This window comes from Dysidea avara, chromosome 13 (genome assembly GCF_963678975.1).
Source record: "Dysidea avara chromosome 13, odDysAvar1.4, whole genome shotgun sequence".
Taxonomy (NCBI): domain Eukaryota; kingdom Metazoa; phylum Porifera; class Demospongiae; order Dictyoceratida; family Dysideidae; genus Dysidea; species Dysidea avara.
This window is the reverse complement of record NC_089284.1, coordinates 5,674,472-5,689,406: the sequence shown is the minus strand read 5'-3', so window position 1 is coordinate 5,689,406 and position 14,935 is coordinate 5,674,472.

The following is a 14,935-nucleotide window of genomic DNA, read 5'->3' as shown; positions in this document are numbered from 1 at the left end:
ACAGACTTGTCCTAATCTTAGACCCTAATCCTACTAAAGCCTATAATCCCATGATCGTGTTTCGTCATTGCTCTTTTTACACAGGAGTTGCCTACATACTGAATTTTAAGGAAACCCCCCAGCTAGTAATGAGATACAAGCAATCAAAGTTTCAGGGGGGTTTCTTCTTCTTGCATACTGCAAACATCGCTATAAAACACAAATGTGTACTCAAGCTGAAATTTGGCACACTTCCAAATAGTAATAAATTATGTGCAAATCCAATGAACATTCACGGAGTTATATGACCAATTATTCATATATAAAAGATCAAACTTCTGTCACACCTACAGGGTAAACTGCTTCACGGAAGTTGAAAATTGGTTTGTGGATAGATTAACCATCATAGAAATGCTTTGTGGTGGTTTGAAAGGAGTTGGGATGACCATGGAGATATAACACAAAACCACACGTGTATCATGAACCACGATAATAGAGATCACCTATGTTTTTCCAAAATCATAATAGAACACTCACCTAAACACCACCTTAGAAATCTCTTCCAACCTCAAGAGCTATAGAAGTTAATTTTAAGAAGTTTAGGTTTACTAGCAAATATGAAGTCAAAATAAACATTTTTTACAACAGTTAGCTATACTATACCGTATAAGATGAATTTTGTTAATTTTTATGTTATGTGATTTGTTTCAACATTTCAGCAATCATTAAAACAACTAATAAAGTTGAAAGATATCCTTAATTATTAAGGTATATATTCTGAAACGTGAGATTAAACAGTCTTATTCCCATGTACTGACATATAGTGGAGGATACACGTACCAAGTTATCACACATTTTGCACAACAAATCCTTAGATATAATAATTATGAGCACTAATGTGAATCATGTATCTGTATTTGTCGTACTGGCAGCATTTGTTTCTGATATACAATTTTTACAATGTAGAACAGATTTGCAGCCAAACGTATACGTCACAACATAACTGGCTATGCCATACATCTCCATGACTATTGTAACATTCCTCAGCTACAAGATGAAATTTGATAGCATAGGTCCCACAGAGCTGTGTGGCCAGAGGCATGTGGGCATAAGAATTCGGTGTTGATCACATTTTAATTAAGCATGTATAAGACTGTATTGTGCATGAAAGTACATGTCTTGACTCCTTGCATAATCATGTGTTATTTACTTTTGTAATGCTTCATGCATTATACAGGAGCAAAGCACATGAGCCAATCGACAGATGCAATATAAAACATACTTTTTGGAGGAGCCACAAGTATAGTTTCAATACAATACAATGTTATTTGATTGCTCGCTCCTGTATTATAAGACCATAAAGGAAGAGGACAGATGGCAAAATTCATGTGATCTCCACTAAATGGCACTGATCTCATAAATCAACTGGAAGTTAGATGTTGCAGCCATCTCAGATAAAAGGTTTTTCCATTTGTAGCAAAAATTGACCATAAAGATAAGGCTGAAGATGTATTTGTGAACAGAACCATCAGCCACAAAGGGAAGAAAAGGAAGTGATGTGATTAAGAAACTGACTGCTACCAGAAAATGGTATTCTTAAAGCGCACATGAAAATCTTTTGACAAAAACATTTTGTAACGCTTTGTACTGTACAGCAGTCTTACAGCAAGAATGTGAAAATCTTAAACATATTACATGTTCAGTTGTACAAGAATTAAACTAATTACAACTTACATTTGTGACGTTTATAATTACTAAATAGTGTAATATATGTGGTTCATGATCAGTTTCCTTCAGCGTTCATGATACAGTACTGTACTGAGCAGTTTTGTAGCAGTGATACATGTACACAATACACAGAATTTACTGCATCAAGCATATACGTGCCCTGAAAATATAATACAGAGGATGGCAGTGATTCTTCATCAAAGTAAGCCTTAGCTATTGTTGGTATCTACTTGACATGGTCACTATAATGAGGTGGTCTTATTAATGAGGTCATGAAGCACAGCTATGCTTGGGACCTACTTAACACACACATGCCCATGCACACACAGAGAAGTTTTGTGCGTGTGTTTAGTCTACCCAGCTGTTTAAATGGGAATCTGGTGTAAACTGGGGAAGCAAATGCCAACTGTATAGATGGGTTTAGCAAGTAGGCGTGGTCACTTTACATTCATGAAAAATCACGCGAATAATTCGTCCACCATTTTGTAGGGTGAAGCTTGACGTGAGTGAATGAGTGTTCATAATGCCATCCAGCAGTTGTGCTGTTGGATTAAATGCTACAAGGAAGTAAGAAAGGTAGAATTGTTCTCTAGAGAATCTGAGACTCGCTATCCAGCACTGAGAGCTGGTTTTTCAGTGGGGTGAGCTATTAAACTGGCTCTGAGTGGAGCCAAATGAACAATCACTAGACATTGTAGTGAATCAGGCAAATGCTAGATTTTTAGCATGGAGAAGATATACAGTAATCTGTTTAAATCCTACTGAGGAAGTCTTTAATAAATTCCACCACAGGAATCCAGCATGCCAGTGAAGCGGAATGCGACCAGATTATGCCCTAGCTAAACATCCAAGCTCCTACATACTGTAGAGGATAGTAATTTGGATAATCTACTGTAGACCAGTCACCATATAATTACTTTTAGAATCACAGTTAGTAGCTATTCAGTTATTTTACTTGGTTGAAGCTTATCACAATTGTAATTGTAAGTTTTAAACAGGGGTCCATTCAGTAACCAAATACTGATTTTCAGTGAAGTCCTGTGTGCAAAAGAAGAAGAGTACAAAACACATATACAACTATAGATATAACACCAAAAATATACATGCACACACACAAAGGCAATACAAAGAAATAATACTTAGCTAATATTGATGCCGATAAAATTTTTTGAAAGATGAAAGAAAAGTAGCCTCCACAACAGTTGATTGTAGATTGTTCCACAGAACACACCCACAATAATAAAGGATCTTTCCCAAAATTGGTAGACACCCTGGGAATAAAGAGATGATTGGTATTATGGCCAACATGACCAGTCATGTCTTTAGAGTATCAAAAAAATATCTTGTAATGTATGGAGAAAATTTGTGTATGGGCTTAAAAACTTGAACAGCAGTATGATAATGCTCCGATAAAGTAAAAGATAATCTGGAGGTAATCAAGACACATGGTAGTGTTTCGTGTGGCCAAGAAAGCTGGCGCACCACACCGTGAGTACATTGACAGGAAGCTGAAAGAAAACAGCTTTTTCACGCGTGCATAGCTCCATGGCCCCTTCTCCAAGGCACGCCATTTTTACATTATAGGTGCCTGCCAGGTAGGTTAGGCCACAAAGCAAATTTGATTAAATTCTCAGCAACCATTTGCGAGATATGGGCATTCAAAGTTTCGTTCTAATTTCCTCGTTTTTTCTTATGCCAAACGGGGCTACGGGGGTTTTGATTTCTTTTTGTACACTTTGCAAAAATTGCTATAAAACACAAACGTGTAACTCGATTGCCTTGATCTTTGGCACAAATGAAGAGCGTGTAACAGTGGATTCACCTACCAAGTTTGCTGTGAATCTGAGGAATATCCAAAGAGTTATGAGCATTTATTCACATAAAAAGACCAAACTTCTGTCACGGCTACAGGGAAAACCAAGCATAGGAAACTTGAAAACTGGTGTGCAGATAGGCTGATCATCGTAGCAGTGACTTTTGATAGTTTGAATAGCAATAAAGTTACAGCTACAAAGTTATAAAGCAAAAACCAAACAAGTGTAAAATCATGGGATCAAGATACTCTAATAGAGCAGTCACCATATGGTAAAAAAAAGTGTGCAAAAAATGTCTAAAAACTTACCAGATTTCAAACCAGGGACCTCCGTACCTAACACCTGAATCCTTAGCCTCTGAACCACTGCTATCTTGGCTGATCACCTTACTTAATTTTTGCTTTATAAATGTAATTTCTAGTGCTTATAAGTAATTTCATAGAAGTACTAGATTGTTCCAGTACATTCTATATATTAGAAATCCTCAGATGCACTCTATTAGAGTATTACAATAATATTATCAAATATTGAAGTAAATCATGCAATGAAATACATTTATAAGTCTGTCTTCAATAATCATCATTGTGTCTGCATAGAAAAGAAAAAATGTGAGTAAAAACAAGCCTCAAAGTCAGCCATAGGCTGGTTTTGGGGCCTTATAAAGTACAAAATGAAGTGAAATCCACACAAAAACAGCCAAGCTGTGAAAAAATGGTGCAGCCTTAAAAAGCCTGGGTGAAAAAAGTTGTGAAATCAAAGGTGGTGGCTAAGAAATGGCCGCAATGATGTTAATGTTAACAAACACAGTTAAATTTATATCACTGCAGCCAATTCTTGGCCACCACCTTTGATTTCACAACTTTTTTTCACCCAGGCTTTTTAAGGCCACACCATTTTTTCACTGTTTTTGTGTGGATAGAGCTTAGCTGCAGCACCACTGATCCTTCCAGCATTTTGTATGATATTGGATGTTTATACTGCTGTGTTAAATATCTGTAGCTATTTTTCTCTTGGTAAAATGTGATCTTTATAGCCAGAGAACAAAATGGACTGAAGCATTCCTGTCAGTGGCCTAGGATGAAAACAGATGATGCTACATTATTTCTACATAGAATATACTATCTGCTAAAAAATCAGCCCCTCTACAGTATGTAGAGCATGTTTAGCTAGACTGACAACATTCCGTTTCACTGGCATGCCGGTTTCTGTGTTGGAATTTACTACTAAAGACTTCCTCAGTAGGATTTAAACAGATTACTCTATATCTGGGACTAACTACTGCGTGCTAAAAAAATGTGTGTGTAATACACAACTTTTTTAATTTAAAAAATGTACACATAAATTGCTTGATAGTTAAACACATAATGGTCATTTAACTCACCTCTCATGCATTACATGTCAGACACACGCATCAAATTGTTGTCTCACTCATGGTTTTCCATCTCACACATTGCAATTCCTGAAGCTCTCATGTAATTTGATTTCACTTCAGACTTCCTAGCAAAGCACTCTAATGGCTAAAAATGGAGAGGTATAACTGAAAATAGCCAAATAATGTGGCAAATTTTGTAATTTGAATTTTTCTACTAAGAGGAGACCTCACACATAAGTAAGAAAATCTCTCAGTCATTTTATTCTCAGGTCTCACTCCAAATGCACTTTACAGGTTTCTGTTCTGTTTAAGGGCTCTACAGTATTTAATAGAACAACCAGCTCCCAACCAATTGTAAATCCTTTTCTTGGTTCTGTTCTTTGTTCTTTCTCTTGGATGTTTTGTAGGGAAAGTATGGTGTCATACTTGAAGTCTGGTCATATTAGGTTCCCTACACTTCTCAACAGTTGGCTAGATCATGGTAGTACACTATTTTTAATTACATTTTCACCAATCTTTGCCCACCATGTAATCTTAGGTTAGGCCAGTTCAGCTCCCAAGTTCAACACTAGCTATACCATGTTTTTCTGTGAAAGTTTCAGTGACCACTGGCCTTGATCATGGCTTGGCTTGTTTCCTTTATTGTTTGGTGACTAACATTGAAGTAGAAATTAACAGTAGACTGTCATGGGCTTTCAAAGTGATAACTCAAGAGAAAGCACCATTGATAGTGAAGGCTGAACTTATTTTAACAAATGAATTAAATGTACAAAAACAATAACATAAGTGATGGCAGTCTGGTCTCTATCTTGGATGAGATCGACTGGTGCTGTTTCTAAAGAGGGACCAAATCTGCCCTTAGATGATCTACATCCCCTTAAACATCTTATTGCTGATCTTAGGAGTGAAAAAGACAAGCAGCATCATACCCATCCCATTACAGCTGCGTAATTTGAGTCCCACTTATCAGATAGCAGGGAGGCAAGGCTCTTGTAAAAAGTTGTTGATTCATTAGCCATAACTTGTGTGGCTGAGAAAATTAAAGGAGTGGCTGAGAAAATTAAAGGAGTGGCTGAGAAAACTAAAGGAGTAAAGAAACTCTGTTCAACTTCACGTATGCAAGCTTCATACGATCGCTTCTTACACAATTCATGTTTTCTGTACATGGCCCTGGTATTGGTGGTATGATTACTTGGCACATGTGGGTTAAAAACTTTTACATCATGACGAATTGATGGAAAGCCACCTTTGGGACATGTAAAAGAATGTTCAACAGTTCCACAGACACAATGTTGAGGGAGCCTGGCTGGATCCCATCCATATCTGAGAGCAACAGCAGCATGGAAAGCAGTTTTGTGAAGGGAGAAATTGTGTTCCTACATTGGAAGGACAGTCAGCCAATTTGAAGCTCCTTTTTCAGAGGCTAACTCAATCGATGTCTTCAAACTAGTAGTAGCTCCTTCCAGTAAATAAAGAAATAAATAAGTATGATTTGGATATATAGGCTTACGCATCTATCCAAAATTTACAATTACAATGGAACTGCAAATTGCAATAGAGCACTCAAATGTGACCAGATTTGTGAAAAGGGGTCTTCCACACACACACATCTAATTTACCAATTTTGATGACTCATTCAAAAAGGCTATTGACTTGAAATTTGGTGCATAGTAAGCACCAATACAGCTTAGTAGATAAAGAAAATTTCAGGTTAATATAGTTCTTTATCACTTATTATGGTCTTTCAAGTTCATAGAATTGGATGTATTGGCAGACCCCTTTTTGCAAATCCAGTCACAAATACATTGTACATAGCTCCTTAGATCGATACTCTCTAATAGAACAGTCACTTTTGTAGTGAAATACTCTAATAGAGCTTTCACTGATCAAGATAATTGTAAGAATGTTGCTAACCTAGGAGCATAATTCAAGCATAATGGGAATACTGAAGAGCATGATGGGTGAAAATTTTGAGTATATTCCTGAAAGCATTTTGGACAAAATTTTGAGCATATTTGACTCAGGCCTAGTCAAAAGTCAAGCTAGAAATTTGCAGTCAGTCAAAGGACAACCATAGCTTGAAAGGTATGTACCACTATCGGCACTTTCAGATTAGCAATATTTATTTTAAAATTGGTCAAGAGTCAAGTGCGATTTTTAGTGAAAGTCAAGCTTAATTTTCGATATTGACCACTTTGACCAAGGATGAAGATCGGAGTACAGTATATAATTATTGGAGTGCCACCTCTTGGGGTGGCGCCTACTGATACTGACGCTCGGTGTCAATAGCATTTGGTGGCAATTATTGACACCATGTCATTAGCCACTGCATTCTAAAAACAGCCTCCATGCAATTCTACGGTACAGAAGTTACATGAACTGTTAACCGTTGTCCATTCCTTTATCAGTAGAATTACAACCTTTAACAAATGTAAAACACCTCGTGTAACACACTCTTTATCAACCATGCCACTTCTTTGTACCACAGAATTTCACCATTTTTATTACAGGTTTTTGCAGTTAAATTTGTCACCTTTGCAGTAGAATTTGTCCTGTTTTTGCAATTGAATTAGTTGCTTTTGCATTAGGATTCATCACATTTGCAAAAGCTGCATCAAAAACCTGATGAGCACATCTATTTCGTCAAAGCTGATGAAGTGTGGAATTGTCAGCCTTTCTTTCTGGCAAATTTCCTGTTGCATGGTAGCTGCATCAAATTGGCAAATTGGTGGGATACAAAGGTCGTCAGTATACAGGTGGACACCAAGACAAGTTTCACTGTACTACCTTGACTTGGGATCACCAGTTCATATCAGCACTTTAGTACATCGTGATCTTTTCCCCATGTATTAAATTACCTTTCCAATGGGGCCATCGGTACCCCTCCCCCCCACACACACACACAGAGGGATTTGACATCTACATAATTACCTTGGCTAGTGATCTACATAATGACCATGGCTAGTGTCACCTCCTGACAATAAGGGTCTGGTGACATGCAATAGACATGTTTGGTTGTAACTACAGTATATGACCTTAGCTACACATTATGGTGTACATTGATGATGGAGTTCTCCATAGGATATGATACAGTGTCGGAAGACTGTGACCAGTACAGGAGACAGTAATAAAGAACAAAGTGAATTCTAGCCAACTGACACAAAAGGTGTTCTAGAATCCCAATGAATTCCTCAGTTGTATGTGTCACTGCCAAGATTTTGCACCAGACCCTTATGGGCTAGGGTAGAGAAACTACACCCCTGTCTCATCAAACACTTCTTAGGAGGAAGGGATTCGGCAACATTGTTTTCCCCAGTACTGGAGAGTTTGACCATAGATACACTCTCCCCCTGGATATGAAACTAATCACGTGCGCGCATGGATACAATAGAAGGTTTGTGGTTCCACCCTAGTTTCGCATGTCTAAAAATACGACAGGTGGTAGGAGCGGGTTAACAGTGATGAACTCTTATAAGTGTTGCGGTTTATTAGTAGAAACCATTCAGTGAATTATGCGCTACCGGGAACCACAGTTGACAGGTTGGTTACTGAATTTAAGATTAGATACCGGGCAGTCAGCTCGGCTGGTTTACCCAGGGGGTTAAAACCCCCAAAAGGTACAATCACATGCATACATCCTATTAAACTAATAATTACAATAATTAAGATTAAGTAAGTAAATTCGTCTGTGTCTCTTGATTCAATCACATTAATTGGTAAATTGTTTCAATCTTTAATTGTTCTAGGATGGAAACTGTACTTATAAGTGTTAAGGGTGGCTTGTGGCAGGATAAAGTGATTCAGGTGGTGTTGCCTTGTGTGAAATTGGATACGTTAGTAATGTGCAGGAATAGAGATAGGTAGTGAGTTGTTAATTATTTTGTAGAACAATGTTAGCCTTGATGATTGACGACGCTGTTGTAACATGGGTATGTTAAGAGTGGATAATAATGATGTAACACTTATAGTTCTAGAGTATTCAGATAAAATCCATCGTGCAGCTCTTCTTTGTACTTTCTCTAACTTGTATGTGTCAATATTATAATATGGATCCCAGACTGGGGCGGCATACTCCATGATGGGTCTAACTAATGTCAAGTATGCTGTTCTTTTAGTATCAGGTGGACAGTTGTAAAGATTTCGTTTTATAAAATTCAATACTTTGGTTGATTTATTACTTATCATTTGTATATGAGAGGACCATGACATATTATTATCAATTCCTACACCAAGGTATGTATGGAGTTTCTTAATATCAAGATTATGACCTGATAGTGTGTAAGCATGTTGTAGAGGAGTCAAGGAACGAGTAGTAGCACAGCACATTTATCAACATTTATTTTCATTTGCCAAAACTTAGTCCATTCATAAAATTTTTGTAAGTCTTCTTGTAGTTGTTCTGCATCTTGAGGTGTTATAATAGGCTTATAAATAACACAATCATCAGCAAATAGCCGAACCGAGGATGTAATGTTTTCATTGATGTCATTGATATAAACAAGGAACATAAGAGGGCCTAGAACCGTACCCTGTGGTACCCCAGACTTAACTGGTGTTGCATTGGATGCTTCACTGTCAACTATTACTCTTTGCTGTCTTTTAGTCAGCCAGACTGAAGAAGAGGTCCTCGTACACCGTAAAATTTCAACTTGTTAAGCAGCCTTCTGTGTGGGACTGTATCAAAGGCTTTTGAAAAGTCTATAACTACAAAATCAGTTTGCTGTCTGGCATTCATGGATCGTTGGATCTCATCTATAAAATCTATTAGTTGAGTTTGACAGGAGTGGTTGGGCCTAAATCCATGTTGTAAAGGGTTCAAGAGGCTTTGTGATGTGAAGTAGGACATTATATGGTGAAAAATAATATGTTCTATCACCTTACAGAGGACTGACGTCAATGAGATTGGTCGATAGTTTGTAGGAGTGCTTCGGTTTCCCTTTTTAAATACAGGGGTAATGTTAGCTGATAACCAGTCTTGAGGGAGAGTAGCATGTTCTAAAGATTGGGAGTAAATTATTTGTAGTACAGGAGCGATTGCATTAGCACAAAGCTTGATTACTTTGGTAGGTATGTGGTCAGGGCCAGGAGCCTTTGCAGGGTCTAACCTCTCTAATAGTAGTTGGATGCCATGGGTGGTAAAACTGAGATTTTGTATTGGAGGATGAACAGAGTAATCCAGCTGTGGTATATTGGATAGATCCTCAGTTGTAAATACAGACTGAAACTGATTATTCAGAGCACACGCCTTTTGTTTTGCATTAGTACAGATTGTTTCTCCGTCCTTAAGAGGTGCAATGCCAGTGTTATCTTTTCTTTTAGTCTTGATATATGACCAGAATCTTTTTTTACTTTTAGATGAATCATCGAATAAGTTAGTGCAGTAGTTACGATGTGCAGTTTCTAGTAGAGAGTTGACTTCATTTCTAGCTTGTTAGTAATTACACCAGTCAGTGTGGCTACCTGTTTGCTTAGCTTTGTCATATAGATGCTTTCTTAGTTTCATTTTTGTGTTTGATGGCTGGATTAATCCAAGGTAGCTTGTCACGAGATCTTGTGAGTTTAAATGGAATGTGCTTAGAAATGGCCTTTTCAATTGCATGTTTTAAGAGCTGCCAGTTGTCCTCTACTGAGTTCTGTAATGGGTCTGAAGCACTGAAGTGCTCTTGAAATTCTTGAAATTCACTTTTTAAACTACTATCACCCTACTTTCTGGTCAATATAAATTGTGTACGCATTTTCAGCCAAACCATTCATAGTACCGTACTACTGCTATGTAAAATGGTGTTTCTGTATTGAGTTGTGTGTCATGAATTAAGTTTTAACGCTTAAAGCCCATTTTTTAAGCTCGACACACTTATATTTATGTACGCGTTTTTTCAGTGTGTATTCAACCCTGAGCTTTGAATTTTTTATCATTTAATCCTTACATTATGAAGTGTGTTATGAAACCCAAATCTTTGCTGCAGCATGTTTGTGCGTACCAATAAGCCCAATTGACAATTTGCACTGACTTCATGTAGGCTATAGCCCCGCCTTGGATTCGCACGGCATATATAAATCACTTGCAAAGCTGTATGATAATTTTTCGCTCTGGAGACAACTGTTCTCTACTATTTTTGCATTGACCCGGTAGCTATACAGGCATTGCCTTTACTGGTAATTATACTGTTTGCCATGGGAATAATAATTGTACTGTTAAAGTGTTTAAATTACCACCTCCTCTTCCCAAGCACAATGCTGCATCACAGCGAGTTTATCAGTAATACTTATATGACAGAATTCTAGATGCAAGCTGGGAATAGCACAGGATGGGGAAGAGGACGTAGGAGCTCACGTCGTATTGGAAGGAAGTACAAAAATGAACGAAACTTGAGGAAAGGGAGGAATGATGATAATGCAGAAGCAAACAATGAAGTGCATGGATGAAGCAAGTAAAGATGAAGTATAATGGATTCCTCAAGATTTAGAAGATGTTGCTAATGAAATTGATTTACAAGTAGAAACGGTAAGAACTATTACTCAATGTCAGTAATATCCATATGTCACGCTCTTCATAGGAATCACAACTACACAGGCTTGTCACCAAGCAATCATTGCTGGGAGGCTTCCTGAAAGGTGGTATATGAGCTATGCAGAAAGTTTTGAGCTAAGATGTTTTGAAGTAGTGAGGCAAGAGTTTCACAAACCAATGTCAGTCTTACGTTTGCTGCTTGTGAGGAGTGACCTTACCTGGCAAGTCTATGTTGCAGATAGCTTGGTACCATCAGATTGTGTGGTTTTAAAAGATTTTCCTACAACACTTAGCAGAGAATGTGTCAAAAGTGGTTAGTAGAATTTCTACTGCCAAAATATGTGCTGGACACTATGATGACAAATTTATTGCTTTGAGTTATACCAGGGGAGGCAGGTTTTTATCGCACAGTGGTGAACTTGTAGCATTTTTAGATGAAGCAATATGTGTGGAGGTTGGTGGAAAGCAGTATTCTGCATCTATCAGGCATGTCAAGTGTGAACTACTGATTAACGGTGATGTTACTGTATGTGTCCCATGCAGTGGCTTTCGATCCACTCTAAGGGCATTACTCTCTTACCACAACAAGCAGAAGTCCATTATATCTGTGCATACAAATGTGAGATTTCTGAAGACTACATCAGGGAAGGATTTCTGTATACAATCTTTGCGAAAAGCTTTAATTGTGATTCAAGAACAGGCAGTTGAGACGGCTGAGAATGAGGTTAAATACAATAGTGAAGAATGATGGTGTGGTTGTACCCGATGATCTGAGAAGATATAGAAAAGGTTGTGGAGAGCCAACCAGCACTGGGAGACGATGAATTTAAGCGGATATTTTGGGAACAACAGGTAAGATACAACTATAATGAACTAGCTATTAACTCATGTATACTTACACTAAATTGCATGCAATACTTTATAGGTTGCTGCATGGAAAGCAAATAAAACAGGAGTTTGATGGCACCCATTGTTTATACATTGGTGTTTGAATATTATGTTAACATCAAGCAAAACATATCAGATAATCCAAGAATCTGGCTTTATTTCTTTGCCATCACATGAACTCTCAAAGATTATACCCATTGGACCAAGTTATGACCAGGTTTTAATGCTGAAATGTTCAACCAAGTGATAAAGGAAGCCAAGGTAGATGTAAAGGAAGCCAAGGTAGATGTAAAGGAAGCCAAGGTAGATGTAAAGGAAGCCAAGGTAGATGTAAAGGAAGCCAAGGTAGATGTAAAGGAAGCCAAGGTAGATGAAATGGAAGAATGGTGGAGGTTAGTTTATTAGTTCAAGTACAGTAGTTTGAATTAAGTGCTGTGTGTATGCACAGGTTTGTGGTTTTAGTAATCAATGAAATGAAGATCAGGGCAGATTTAGTGCTTAATAAGTCAACTGGTGATATAACAGGATTTGTAGATTATGGAGAAGGAACACTAGAACATCAATTTACAGAGTTGCAGCAACGTTGTAAACAGCAGAAGCTTGCTGACAGAGAAGTGGCTACTCACATGCTAACAGTGATGGTGAGAGGGATAGCTTTCCACACGAACCTGCCAATTGCTCAATTTGCAACAACAGGTTATATTTAATAGTGATTATATTATTTAATAATATGTTTACATCACTTTCTAGGTGTATTAGCTGAACAGATAATTCCCATTGTTTGGAGGGCAATTAGGATGTTACAGCTTGCCGGCTTGACTGTAGTATCTGTAGTGGCGGATGGTGCTTCCAGTAACCGCAAATTTTTTCGCTTGCACAAAATCTCCCAACATCAGAAATCAGGAGTAACTTACAAAGCACCAAACATTTGTAGACAAGGACATTATGTATACCTGATGCCAGATGCACCGCATTTATTGAAAACTGTTCGAAACACTTGGTACAATTCACAAGCAAACAGAACTCGGAAGTTGATTGTAAGTTGATTGGTTTATGTTACAGACAAAAAGTTAACACGTATCCATTAGAATAATGGATATGAGATTAAGTGGGCACATCTAGTAGAATTGTACAACAAGGTGGTAACTGTTGCTGATAGTGGTCTATATATAGGAAACAAGCTTGCTTGTGAGCATGTATACCTGACGTCCTATTCACGTATGAATGTACGACTGGCAGCTCAGGTTAATATAATGTATGCTTGTATGCATTCAATAGCTGTGGATTATTTTGTTAGGTGTTCAGTAGTTCTGTTGCTAATGGTTTTGAGACCATGAGGACCCTAAAGCAGTCTACTACAGATACCACTGAAACTGAAAGTTTTGTCGAATGTTTGACAAATTTTTCGATATTTTTAACACGCGCTCATTAGATGAGCACATGATAAAGAAAAAGCTTAACCTTTGCCCATTTTATAAAGGTGATAATGAGAGGTTTAAGGTAATAAATTATGGATAATTACACATGAAATTAACTGTATACAATCTTCATGTTTTAGTGATTAGAGGAGACTTTATTGAAATATTTGGAGGATTGGCAGAAGTGGGTAGACAACAATTCTGAAATTCCAGATGATGCCAAAAGGTACTGTGTACTACCAGATCAAACTGTTGAAGGGATAAAGATCTGTGGTATGCATGCATATTTATCATTTTTATACTTTTACTGTACTTGTTCACAGTTCACTCATTGAATGATTTAGTTCCATTTCTGTTAAGTCATGAAGGGATAGAATACATCTTGACTGAACGATTTAACCAAGATTCCCTAGAAGGATTTTTTGGAAAACAGAGATTACGAGGATGCCGTAATGATAACCCTTCTGTGAATCAGTTTTTAGAGAATACTCAGGCTATAGTTGTTCAAAAATCATTGGCTTATGGTGGAAGTAGCAACATAGCTAAGAAGAGGAAGAGTACAGTTTCATTGTCTCCACTATCCAGACCATTGCCAAAGCGGAGACACACAAAGCTAATACAGTGAATTTATAAGTATATGTCACGTTACTGTGACATGTAATAATAAATTCAGTAGTACCTGTTTAATAAACTTAATTCCATGTTTAAATTTCACTAGTGTAATTCTTTACGTATACCTTTTGTTCCTTTAATGTTCTTTTTTGTAGCAGCCTTGTACCAAGAGTTAATAGCCTTGCAGCCTTGTACCTTGCTTGTACTGTTCCAATAGTTTACTTGCAACTGAAAAGCCTCCACTCCTGTACAGTTTCTCGTAACAATGTAACTGACAGATTGTCTTCCGACAAATCAGTTGCTAGCTCCCACAAAAACAACACATTCTCATCTCCTGTAACTTCTTCACACATCACTTTCTCTTTTGTTTCACCTACCTCCAGCAATTTGTAGGTCATGGCCACAAAAAATCTGCATGTATCATCTGATACGTGCTGCAGTGCTCCTCGGTAATTAGCAATGGTCCAAGTCTTCACATAGTCTAAATATGAGTCTGTAGTTTGTGGTGTATCTTCAATAGTATTGTGGCCAACCTGGCCCAACCATATTTAACAGAGCACCTATAATAACTGGGGATTGACTACTTGAGCCTTGTCTGTGTTTCTTCATGAGT